This window comes from Panthera uncia, chromosome F1 (assembly GCF_023721935.1).
Source record: "Panthera uncia isolate 11264 chromosome F1, Puncia_PCG_1.0, whole genome shotgun sequence".
Classification (NCBI taxonomy): Eukaryota; Metazoa; Chordata; class Mammalia; order Carnivora; family Felidae; genus Panthera; species Panthera uncia.
Genome location: NC_064813.1, coordinates 20,261,294 through 20,275,400, shown reverse-complemented (window position 1 = coordinate 20,275,400; position 14,107 = coordinate 20,261,294).

Below are 14,107 nucleotides of genomic sequence, written 5' to 3'. Positions count from 1 at the left end.
AAACAACCGTCAAGCTGTGAAGCGGTGACGAGCACTGGGTGTTGTATGGAAGTGTCGAATCACTATATTACACACCTGAAGCTAATGTTACACCGTATGTTAACAACTGGAATTTAAATAAAAACTTTATTATATTTTATTTTATTTTTTTAATGTTTATTTTTGAGAGAGAGATTGCGAGCGGGGGAGGGACATAGAAAGAGAAGGACAGAGGATATGAAGCAGGCTCTGTGCTGGCAGCAGAGAGCCTGACATGGGGTTCAAACTCACTCGCTGTGAGATCATGACCTGAGCTGAAGTTGGACACTTAACTGACTGAGCTACCCAGGTGCCCATTAAATGAAAACAAAAACAAAACAAAACAAACAAAACAAAACAAAACAAAACAAAACAAAAAAAACCCAAACCAAACCAAACCAAAACAAAAAAACACAAAAAACATGGGGCGCCTGGGTGGCTCAGTCGGTTAAGCGTCCAACTTCGGCTCAGGTCACGATCTCACGGCTCGTGGGTTCGAGCCCCACATCAGGCTCTGTGCTGACAGCTCGGAGCCTGGAGCTTGCTTCCCATTCTGTGTCTCCCTCTCTCTCTGCCCCTAACCCACTCGCATTCTGTCTCTGTCTCTCTCAAAAATAAATAAACATTAAAAACAAAACAAAACAAAACAAAACAAAACTAACCTCAATCCTCCAAATTTGCGTGGGCAGGAAGCACACTACGGAAAGTCACCAAAGAAGACATGCTCTACAATGCCAACTTCAGATGGGGCCATGAAGGATAATGAAAAAGGAAGAGCCTCCGAGAAGTTGGAGCCAGGGTCTCCAGAGACAATGGTAACAGGAATTCTTCCCAAAGGGCGGGACCGGGTCTAATAAAGGAGATTCTCCCATCTCAAGACAGAGGTCGTCACAATGCCTGCCCAGCTGTTTTTCACAATTGCTACGGACTAGCAACTGTGTTATTTCTCTTGTTCTCCCTTTTCCTAACACGGAGTTTTGTTTCTTTGTTTGGTTGTTGATAGTGTGTCCTAGCTCTACCATTGTATGTGCAAGAGGGGAGATGGACAATTTACAGAAAACATTTTTTCCTAACTCCAAAGTGATCAGACCACTAGGCACTATCTCCAGACCTAATGCAGAAGACTATGTCACCCAGAGATCCTAGGTTTTGAGCTTGATGTGACGACTGAAAAACACTGCAGGGTGTTTCTTTTGGTGGAGAAAGAGTATTGTGTTCTATGTGTGGTAAAAAGGATGAGATGTGTATCTGATGACCAGGAGAGTGGGCTATGGCAGAGAACAAGCCCATGTTCTCTTTTTCCTGGGCACATGGCCGAACGGCATTTTCTAGCCTCCTTTGTCGTTAGGTCTGGCCACGTGTCTCAGTGATATAGTGACTTCTAGACCTGGTCCATAAAAACTTCCCAGGAGTGACCCTTTATACTTCTCCCCCTTTTGAATGACTAGACGATGATGATTCCCATAGCCACCTTGGGGACACATATTGAAGATGGCAGAACCAACATGATGGAAGCTGGGTACGTGAATCACCACTCAGAGAAGAGCTGCCTAAGAGAAGCACCAACCACAAACATACGCTTTGGACGTTGGGTGAACGCTGATTACGTCAAACCACGGAGGTTTTGAGGGTTCACATGAGACAGTGGTTCTCAAAGTGTGGCCCCAGAGCAGCAGCATCAGTATCACCCGGCAACTTGTTAGAAATCCAAATTTTCAGTCTCTACCCCAGATCAGAACTCTGAGAGTGGGGCCCAGCAAGCCCTCCGGGTGATCCAGACACATAGTGAAGTTTGAGAACCACTGATCTAAGGAAACAGCTAGTGTTAACGGAACTAATAAAACAATTGAGTGGGGGAGCCCCTAAAGTTGACCAGTTTACCGTTCCTATTGTTTTTTACTGATAAAAGGTGATGCTGTTGACCTCTGGTCTAATTCTACCAACAGAAGATACCAACAGACTCCTGACCCTGATCTCCACACAGGCCATGATAGAACCTTGAGGGTGGATAACCCTTTTCACTTAGTGATAAGCTCATATGAGGTTGCTTTTCCAAGGGGTTCTGTTGGTGCCTGGTTTTATCAGATCCATCACGTCACCGGACACCACGGGAGCACTGTGTCAATTGAGATAATCTACTTGTCTCAGTCTGTCCGGGACTTTTCTAGTTTTAGCACTGAAAGTCCCTCTTCCTAGTCCCAGGCCAGTCTGAGACATTTGGTCAACTTAGTGTGGGTTGAAATGTTCATCACTTGTGACCTTTTCTCTCACAAGGGTAATCCACAGCTCGATGGGTTAGGCAACTTTTTATTCCCAACTCCCAAACACAAAAGTCCTGATTACACTATCTATTCCAGATAATTGACCTACTCACCTTTGAAGCCAGATGCCCTGATTGCCTCCTGGTGTCTTCCCTTTTATGGACGTACGATGGAGGGTGAGGGAGGTCACTTTCAGGATCAATGGATAAAGGTGACCGAGGTAATTTTCTAGCACTTACTTCAGTAAAGGAAGGGAAAAGGGCCAGAGGCCCACATTTTCTGGTTAAACATTTACATATTTAAGGCTAAATAAAATGTTACCCTTGGTATGAATAATACACAGTAAAAGTTCAGGAAAAGGAAAGAGAAGGATTTCTTCTTTCCTTAATTTCCTTAGGACTCCTTCAGAGCACTGATTTTCAAAGGTGGGCCTGGGGTGCCTATCTAAAGTGGGCAAAATTTTTGTTTTTTGAGGTATAAATCTCCCATTGATATATCCTGGGTGGGGGAGGGGTAATGATGTATATTTTGAGAAAAAACCTCTCAGGTGATTTTGAGCCTTTTCTTTCGGAAACCATCATTTCAGAGCAGGGTTTCTCAACTTCAGCACTGTTGACATTTCAGGCCCAATAATTCTGTGTTTGGGGGGCTAATCCATGTGTTGTAGGATGTTTAGCAGCATCCCTGGCCTCTACCCACCAGATGCCAATAGCACACCCCTCCCCCCCCCAAGTGATGACAGCCAAAAATGTCTCCAGGCATTATAAAATGTGGAGGTGAGGTTGCCAGAAAAACTACAACATGTAGGACGCATGCAGGGTGCGGGGCGTACTTCTACTAAAGAAAATCATGATTTGCCTGAAATCAAAATGAACTGGACAGCCTGTATTCCTATTGCTAAATCTGGCAACCCTACCTGGAAGACCGTATTTGTCCTAGCAAAGGAGCACTACATTGGAACAAGGCTGGAAATGGTTATGAAAGCCACACGTAAAAATGAAACCAAGTACAATTTAATATCATCTCACTAGGGACACATTTTAGACACAGGCTTTAAGAAAGACACATTTCCCTTGGGGCACCCGGGTGGCACAGTCGGTTCAGCATCAAACTCTTGATTTTGGCTCAGGTCATGGTTTCATGGTTCATGGGATCGAGCCCCATCTTGGGCTCTGCACTGACAGCGTGGAGCCTGCTTGGGATTCTCTCTCTCTCTCTCTCTCTCTCTCTCTCTCTCTCCCTCTCTTTCTCTGCCTCTCCCCTTTTTGTGCGTTCTCTCTCTCTCTGTCTCAAAAACAAACTTTATTTTTTTATGTTTATTTATTTTTGAGAGAAAGAGAGAAATAGAGTGCATACACGCATGAGCAGAGGAGGGGCAGAGAGAGAAGGAGACAGAGGATCTCAAGTGGGCTCTGTGTTGACAGCAGTGAGCCCGACGCAGGACTTGAACTGAAAACCTGCGAGATCATGACCTGAGCCAAAGTCAGACACTTAACTGACTGAGCCACCCAGGTGCCCCAATAAATAAACTTTAAAAAAAGAAAGAAAGACGTATTTTCCATATGCATTCTAAATAAACAACCAGAGAAAAATTGAATGTTAGAGACTCAAGAATGTAACCAGAGCCCATGAAACAACATATAGATTCTGTGAATGCAGGGATCTTTGTTTTGTTTACTGTCGTATCCCAGTTACCTTGAACACTGCCTGGCATGTAGTAACCAAACAATAAATATTTGTTCATTCAGAATGACTGAATGAAAGCATTGGTAGTGTTAGGTGTGGGATAAAAATGTCCATATGACTACATACTTCCCTGTAAATAATGGACACAGACATCCTTTCTCCAAGAAAAAGATGATTTTGTGTCATGTTCAGATGTTCTAGAAACAAACCAAAAGGACCATCATCTATTAGAACTGATCCAATCCTGGAGGGTACCTATCCTCTTTTTCTCTAAAACACAAATAGAGATCAAAGTAATTTGTTTTACTGTGATTTTAAGGAAAATAAATGTAACTTTTACTTTGGGACTTTAGAATATTTTCATCAGCAAGGGAAAGAATTCAGGCAGGTAAATGACAGTTCAACCAACTCTGCCTCATTGCAAGCCCCTTCCTTCCTACTTCTCTGGAGTCCTCCCCCTTAGTGAGCTAGTACAGAGCACTGACTGGGTCTTAGATCCTGTCTTCTTCAAACTCATTAAAAAGCTGGGGCTGGTTTCCAAATGAGCTTCAGATTTGGGGATCAACTATACTTCAAATAAGAATCTTAATGTCCAAGTTTATATACAGTGACATGACATTTTGCCAATTTAAGAAAGGAAATTCTGAAAGGTGCCTGGGTGTGTCAGTTGGTTAAGTGTCCGACTCTTGATCTTGGCTCAGGTCTTAATCTCAGGATTGTGAGTTCAAGTTCCATGTTGGGCTATGCGCTGGGCATGAAGTCTACTTAAAAAAAAAAAAAGAGGCACTCAAATGGATTGGATTTATCCACCACTTAAAGATTTAGTGACCTCCTACACCATTCTATTCCTGTATTATGACTCTGTTATTCTAAGCATACCTTTACAGAAAGAAAAAAAAAAATGATGCCATTTGAAGGTGAGCTCCTCACTTTGTAATGGCCTGGTAAGCATCATTACGAACTGGTCAAGTCCATGGACTCTAGAGCCAAAGTAGTGTGTTCAAATCTCAGCTCTGCTACTTACTAGGTATATGACCTTTGAGCAAGTAATTTAATCTCTCTGTGCCTCCATTTCCTTACCTGTAAAATAGGGATAACAATAGTACTACCTTGCAGGTTTATGACAAAGATTAAATAAATTAATATTTGTAAAAGACTGAACACTGCCTGGCAGCTAGTAAGCCCTATATAAATTCTTATTAAATGACAAAGCTAAAAATTAAAATCACTAAATTGTATTAAATACACTTTTGTGAGTATTTTTAGAAGCAGGATAGAAAACTTTAAGTTCCTAATAATTTAGATGAGAGAGATCATGAAGGAGGGGATGGGTACAGGAAGGTCGGGAGTCACTCTATCACCTCAGGAGTTCTCTTACAACTTGTGATTCTGTTCCATGACCATCCCACACTTGTAAAGGCATCTATAGCTAAAGGACTCAAAACTTTGTTGGGTCCCCTGGGGGGATCAGTCGTTGAGCATCTGACTCTTGATTTTGCCTCAGGTCATGATCTCACAGTTCACGAATTTGAGCCCTGCTAGGGCTCTGCACTTCCAGTGTGGGGCCTGCTTGGGATTCTCTGTTTCTCTCTCTGTCTCTGTCTCTCTCAAAATAAATCAAAATAAATCAAGAAGTAAAATCTTAAGAGAAAAAGAGCTCAAAACATTTTTTACACATAACCATTAGGTAGAGGGAGATTGTCAATAAAAATCATTCTTAAAAATGTATAATACTTCTGGGCATGTGGGTGGCTCAGTCAGTTAAGTGTCTGACTCTAGATTTCATCTCGGGTCATGATCTCATGGTTTGTGGGATCAAGCCTCCAATTGGGCTCCACGCTCCCAACGTGGAACCTGCTTGGGATTTTCTCTCTCCCTTTCTCTCTGGCCCTCCTACTTGCTATCTCTCTCAAAATAAATAAATAAAACATTTAAAAGAAATTTATAATACTTCCAATGACTGATTATTGGCATATAATTAACAGAAAAGAAAAATGTGTGCTTCCTCAGCCAATAGAAATGAGGGAAACAGGTAGTAACACTATGTGACGGGTACTCCTCTCCTTGTCCAAAGTCTCTTCCTTTCCCCAAGGACCAGGGAGCCTCGAATAGAGGTAACAGAGCAGATAGAACACAAGAATTCAAGGATGCTGAGAGCAACCAAAAAAGAAAAAGTGATATTTAAGGATGCTTTTTCAAGAGAGATGGGGTAGCACAAAATAATCATCTGTAAGGTCTCCAGAGCCAGACCTCAGCTCACATCTCAGCTCCAGCACTGCCCAGTTGTCTCATCTTGGGCCAAGAGGCCTCCTACATCTGGTAGCCAGCATGTAATGCATTATCTCACATTTCCTCACATTTTCACTTTCTCTTCTTCTGTCCTTGGCTGCCCCGGCTTTCCTTCTCCCAGGGAGAGCATGGGCGCTTAATCCTTCCCTTTGACTGCTTTCCAGGGATCCCAGGGTAAAATCAGGGCCACGGAGAAAAATAAAGCAGGGGTGCGGGGATACAGACAGCTTGATCTCTCTGGGCTTCAATTTGCTAATCTGTTGTGGGAATTACAGGATGTAATAAGCACAACCTCCTAGAACAGTGCCCGGCACAGGGCAGGAACAGTGTGCATTTTTATCATTATTAAAGATCTGGGAGGCTCTTGTTTCTGTTCTTGTAGAGGAGCTGGCCTACTTGAGGACTCTGCTCTCAGTCAGGCAGAGACTTGGGCTTGACCTGGGTTTGTGATGAGCAAAGAGTCAACTTCACTCTGATTTCATGGATTTCGCTCATGGATTTCATGCATCCCTACACTGGGCCTGTTAGTTTCCCTTCACTGCCGAAACAAATTTTAGAGGCCGTGGGGGAGAATCTGTTCTGGTCTTTTCCATCTTCTAGAGGCTACCCAAATTCTTTGCTTGTAGCTCTGCATTTTCCAACCTCTGCTTCCATCATCACATCTGTGACTCTCCTGCTGCTCCCTTATAAGACCTTTGTGATTATTTGGGGCCCTTTTGGATAATCTAGGAAAATTGCCCACCTCAGTACCCTTAATTTAATCACATCTGCAAAATCCTTTTTGCCGTGTGAGGTAACATATTCACAGGTTCCAGGGACTATGACATGGCCATCTTTGGGGAGGGGTAGGGATTATTTGCTTACCATGCTGAGCAAGGAATTTATTCCTTTTGTGGTGAGCACATTTCTCTGAATCATACATGGAGATGTAGGCCATTTTCTCACTGATGCTTTTTCCCAGAAAAGAACGGTGGGCAATCTAAAGTGCCTTGCTTTTGAGAGACAGAGGGTGGAGAGGAGAAGGAGGGAGAGGGAAGGAAAGGGAGGAAGAGAGATTGCTGGGGGGGGGGCAGTATACTGTCTGTCTTATATGAATGAGGAAGGGGTGACAGGAATGGCCATCTTCTAAGAACATGTAAGGACTTCCTAAAATCCTGCAAATGTTAAGGACTTGATGGCATGGAAGTCACAGTGGCAACTCCTGAGACAAATAGAATTTTGGCAAGCAGGGACCCAGATGCTAGAAGCGGGCTGCATGGCTACTTCATGCTTTCGCGCATGCATATGCACACAGCAGTGACAAATGACCCATGTTGTAGCAGAACACAGAAGAACACGGGTTCTGCAGTTAGAAAAGCCCAGAATTCTGGCTCTGCTGACTCTGCCATTGACTAACTACAGGAACTTGGATGATTTGCTTAACTTCCTTAAGCGTCAGTGCTCTTATCTGTAAATTGAGGTTATAATAGTTCACAAGTTTGTTACTAGGATTATGTGAGATAATGTGTCCCAAATGTTTGGCATGTGCCCGACACACAGTATTTGGTTTTCATTAACTAAGTAATATTATAATAAGTAACTCTTATTATAATAAATGCAATACATCTGAGCAAGATGTGAAAGTGGAATCACACCATCTGGGACGTAACAAAACACATTACAATACCATACAAATTTCTCCCCAAAGTCTTACTCATCATAGCAGCTACCCCTCAAGTTACTCTTTCTATCTCTTCAGAAACTCCCACCTTTTCTTGGTCCTTTCTCCTCTCCTCCTTAATCACTCCTGACGGTCATCTCCCCTATGGCTCTTTTTTGTTTGGTTGGGTTTTTTTAAGATTTTTATTTTTAAGTAATCTCTACACCCAACGTGAGCCTTGAACTCATGACCCAGGGATCAAGAGTTGCAAGCTCTTCTGACTGAGCCAGCCAGGTGTCCCTCTCCTATGGCTTCTTATTGAGACCCATTCTGTTCTATTTCTCTACCCATCTAACTGAGGAGTATAACAAAGGCACAATACTGAGCAATAAAAAGGTCCTTTTAAAAAAAGGCACGGGGGTGCCTGAGTGGCTCAGTCCGTTGGGCCTCTGACTTCAGCTCAAGTCATGATCTTGCCGTTCATGAGTTCGAGCCCTGTTTCGGGCTCTGTGCTGACAGCTCAGAGCCTGGAGCCTGCTTTGGGTTCTGGGTCTCCTTCTCTCTCTGCCCCTCCCCTGCTCAAACTCTTTCTCTCTCTCTCTCTCTCTCAAAAATAAACAATAAAAAAAATTGAAAAGACACGGAAGTAGGGAAAACATGTCTGTCACTACTTAACCTGGTTTATTTTTGCTCTGTCACTTTATTAACCTCACTCTCCCAGTTTGCTACCCAGTTCAGGTGTGCCCAATGTCGGGAGAACCAGATGAAGTGAGTTTATTTATGTGCTGTTTGGAATTCTGACACATTTATGAGACTCGTTGATCTACATTGACTAGAGACCAAGGAATCTCTTCAAATAGTGGCTGCTCCGGAAAAGTCTTCTGTAGAAACTAGCTACAGGTTTCCTCTGTCCAACGAGGACACCTAGAGGCTACCTGCGATGTGGTAGCCTACCCTGACATACTTTCCAAATTGTTTTCTTCACAGATCCCGAAGTTCAAGTAGAATAAATGTTAATGTATGGCTAATCACTAAGGAGAGGAAACAGACCTACAGAGGTTATGTTCATTTTCTTTTTTTTTCTTTTTTTTTTTTTTTATATTTTTAAACGTTTTTATTTATTTTTGGGACAGAGAGAGACAGAGCATGAACGGGGGAGGGGCAGAGAGAGAGGGAGACACAGAATCGGAAACAGGCTCCAGGCTCCGAGCCATCAGCCCAGAGCCTGACGCGGGGCTCGAACTCACGGACCGCGAGATCGTGACCTGGCTGAAGTCGGACGCTTAACCGACTGCGCCACCCAGGCGCCCCGGTTATGTTCATTTTCTAGGCACAGAAGTACATCATAAGTACAGGAGAACTTTAAAAGATTTTCTTTAATGTTTACTCATTTAAAAAAAAATTTTTTTTTTAACGTTTTATTTATTTTTGAGACAGAGAGACAGAGCATGAACGGGGGAGGGGCAGAGAGAGAGGGAGACACCGAATCGGAGGCAGGCTCCAGGCTCTGAGCCATCAGCCCAGAGCCCGACACGGGGCTCGGACTCACAGACTGCGAGATCGTGACCTGAGCTGAAGTCGGACGCTCAACCGACTGAGCCACCCAGGCGCCCCAATGTTTACTCATTTTTGAGAGAGAGAGAGAGAGCATGAGCAGGGAAGGGGCAGAGACACAGGGAGACACAGAATCTGAAGAAGGCTCCAGGCTCCGAGCTGTCAGCACAGAGCCCGATGTGGGCCTCAAACCCGCAAACCACGAGATCATGACCTGAGCCAAGGTCGGACACTCAACCGACTAAGCCACCCAGGCACCCCAGTACAGGAGAAGTTTTAAATGTGATAGGTGGGTGGAACATTCACAAAGGACATTTTGGGGACAGTTGGGGACATTTGAGTGTTGACCAAATGTTGTTTGATGTGATTGAGTTTGTGTTGATTTTCTTAGGTGTTAAGGCATTGTACTTGTGTAGGAGATTCAGGCTAACATATAAGGGTGATATATATATAGGACGATGTTCTGGCAAAAGGAAAGTGTGTATACATACGGAGAGAGACAAGTAAGATGTTAACAGTGGGTGCATCTAGGTGGGGAGGAATATAAATTTTTTTAAAATAAACAAGTTAGAATGTGAAAGCATTAAACCAAGTCATGCATAACCTTAACTGAATTTGTATCTCAACCGTTGTGATGTCTCTTGTGCTGTGATGTTGTTATGCTGAAATGTAACTTTTTTTTATATATAAATGATTTTATTTATGTTTGAGAGAGAGAGACAGACAGACAGAGACAGAGAGTGAGCTGGGAAGGGGCAGAGAGGGATAGGGAGATACAGAATTGAAAGCAGGCCCCAGGCTCCAAGCTGTCAGCACAGAGCCCGTCGCGGGCTTGAATCCACGGACCGTGAGATCATGACCTGAGCTGAAGTTGGACGCTCAACTGACTGAGCCACACAGGCGCCCCAAAATGTAACTTTTTGTACCTTACATTCCCGCCATGTTGTAATCCCTCCCATGAGTATTTGCTCCTCTTTGCATTTCTCATGGGGCACACAGTGAACACAAATATTTGCTGATGCTAGATTTAAAAAAAAAAATGATAGAAAGCTTTGTAGCTCCCTGGTTGTGCTGTGATCTCACTGGCCTTACTCAGGGCCTGAAGGATGTTTCCTTGAGCCCTTTCCCCAACCCCCAGCTTCCCCTGGCTGACTCATATTCATCTTCCAGCTTCCCATCCTAGGAGAGGCCTTCCTTGACCTGCCTCTGTGCTCTTAGATCATTTCCCCTGCCTTAACACTTACCACACAGTGTATTGTAATATCTGTTATCTCAACTGAATACCCCATGAGACTATAGAGTTTTCTTGAGAAGGGAGTTTTCTTCTCCTTTTTATAGCTGTAAACTTAGTCCTTGATATAGTCTCTGGCACAGATAAGAACTTAACAAGTATTTAGTGAATGAATGCCCAGTACTAGGGTGACCAACTTTTTTTTAACGTTTATTTTTGAGAGAGAGAGACAGAGCACAAGTTGGGGGGGGGGGGGGGGCAGAGAGAGAGGGAGACACAGAATCTGAAACAGGCTCCAGGCTCCTACCTGTCAGCACAGAGCCTGACACAGGGCTTGAACTCACGAACCATGAGATCATGACCTGAGGTGAAGTCAGACACTTAACCGACTGAGCCACCCAGGTGCCCCAAGGGTGACCGAATTTTTAGAGAGCCAAACTGGAATATGGCCATACCAGACTCCCCCTGTCCCCAGATATACGTATATATATAATACATACTTAAAAATTATATATATATATATATACATGCTGTTAGATATAAAATATGAAAAATAGGTGTTTATTTTATATCAAAGGATTTTTGTTAGGATTGTGGTAAACCAATTTCTTAGAAGTTATAATTTTGTAATATTCTTTCTCCCCAGGAAGAACTCTCTACATATTAATCTATGTGTTAATCTTTTTTATAATTAATCTTTTATATTAATCCATTATAGAGAATCATTTATTGTTTATAATATTTATATCCTTTTCATTTTTAAAGAAAAAAATTTTTAAGTAACTCTATGCCCAATGTGGGTCTTGAACTCATGACTCTAAGATCAGGAGTCACATGCTCTACTGACTGAAACACCAGGCACCCCTTTATATTCTTTTTGTTTTTTAATATGAAATTTATTGTCAAATTGGTTTCCATACAACACCCAGTGCTCATCCCAACAGGTGCCCTCCTCAATGCCCATCACCCACCGTCCCTTCCCTCCCACCCCCCCATCAACCCTCAGTTTATTCTCAGTTTTTAAGAGTCTCTTATGTTTTGGCTCCCTCCCTCTCTAACCTCTTTTTTTTTTTCTTCCCCTCCCCCATGGTCTTCTGTTAAGTTTCTCAGGATCCACATAAGAGTGAAGACATATGGTATCTGTCTTTCTCTGTATGGCTTATTTCACTTAGCATAACACTCTCCAGTTCCATCCACGTTGCTACAAAATTATATTCTTAATTATAGTTTTCCACTTATTTCCCACTTCACACATTTTGAATCAACGTATTTCATACACATATATATGTGAATGTATATATTTCTCTATTTATCTGCAATTCTATTTTGAACTTGTTGTTACTCCTGTTAAGGCAAGTTGCTAAGTCTGTAAACCCCTACTTATCCGTAGCCATTTTAACTTACTGCATCAATTCTAAAACTCTTTCATGGAACACCTTAGGTTTTCTAAGGTTATAATTATAGGTGCAAATAATCAGTTTCCCAATATTTATGCCATTCCATTTTCCTATTACATTATCCAGAAGAATGGTCTTCAAAGCGACATACACAAACCTTGGGCGTAGGCAAAGACTGCCCGTGGCATACAGGCCGGGCAGCTTTATCAGTCTCTAAATCCTCAGCTTAGGTCATTCTTTTCCCTAAAGCTGATGATCTTGTATTTCCTGTTCCCATACTTGGAAAGGTACTTTTTGGTATTGATAATCAGGATTGTAGTTAAATGTTCCAATCGTATATATATTCTAGCTGTCTAACCCATCTCATTTATAGTGCAAGAAACTGAGTCCCAGCGAGGCTGACATCTAACAGGTCATACAATTTCACATCACCTTCCTTTTATTTGGTGGAAGAATGTATGCATAATTTTTTCCAGCTTTACTGAGCTATAATTAACAAATAAAAATTATATATATTTAAGGTGTACAACATGATGTTTTGACATATGTTTGCATTACAAAATAGTTCCCACAGTCAAGTTAATTAACATGTCAGAAAAACTAAATGATTCTAGTTTTAAATCTGTAATTGGAATCAAGGAAATAAAATGAATGATTAGCATTCAGTAATCCCTTTTTCTTTGCTGTCTAACTTACCTAACTTTTTAGGATTATGGCATTTATTTCCTTATCACTGTCTTCATTCTATCTTATATTTCGATATGAGATTTCCATATTTTAATGTAGGTTATTATGCTAATCATAGTAATTACTTAAGGAAATAAGTGTGAAACTGATGGCCAATTTTCCCTTCCTAAGTTTTACAATTGACCTTTTCTGGTTTTTAAAAAAATTTTTTAATGTTTTTATCTATTTTTGAGACAGAGAGAGACAGCATGAGCAGGGGAGGGGCAGAGGGAGAGGGAGACAGAGAATCTGAAGCAGGCTCTGAACTGTCAGCGCAGAGCCTGATGTGGGGCTTGAACTCACAAACCATGAAATCATGACCTGAGCCCAAATCAGATGCATAACTGACTGAGCCACCCAGGAGCCCCAAGTACAGAGGTACTTTGAACATGTCAAATCAAAGTTGGATTTCAAATGGGTTACAGTTTTAGTAGTGAAATTGACAGTCTTGTTTAACTTGGCTATCCTTTTCTGGTGACTTTTGTTGTTGTTGTTCTGAAGCAGTCTTATTTCTAAAAATGAGTTTTTTCGTTCTTGTTGTCATTGCAACTTAACACATAACAGTGAACAACTCAGAATAGTCCATTTATTATCTTTTTTTTTTTTTTTTAAGGCTCCTATGGCCTCTTTAAAAATCATCAAACAGAGGTGCCTGGGTGACTTAATTTCGGTTCAGGTCATTATCTCATGGTTGTGAGGTGGAACCCTACATGGCGGTCTGTGCTGAACGTGGAACCTGCTTAAGATTCTGTTTCCCTCTCTCGATCTCTCAAAAAAAAAAAAAATCATCAGTTTTGGAGAAACAGCATATAAATCTCTGTTTTACTATAATCCCTTTCTCCATTCTCATCCTTAATATATTTGCAAATTACAGGAGGACATTCCTCTTGTCCCACACTTTGAAAACACGATAACAGGCCACCATCTTTTCAATGGCAAGCAACGATGATAGTCATCTTTTTTTTTTATTTATTTTTTTTTTTGAGAGAGAATGCAAGTCAGTGAGGGGCAGAGAGAGAATCCCACGAGGGGCAGAGAGAGAGAGAGAGAGAGAGAGAACCAGGGCTCCCTCAAAGTGGGGCTCAAGCTCACGAACCACTAGATCATGACCTGAGTCTGATGCTTAACCAACTGAGCCACCCAGGTGTCCCACAATGATAGTCATCTTGAAGGCATTTGTTCAAGGACACTATCTCTTTACATTTCTGTAAAGCAAATATCTCATATATCTCATTAAGTGCTTCTGCATGTTTTAAAGAAACTGAAAAGTCACCAGACACTTTTACAACAAAAGCCTCAACAACAC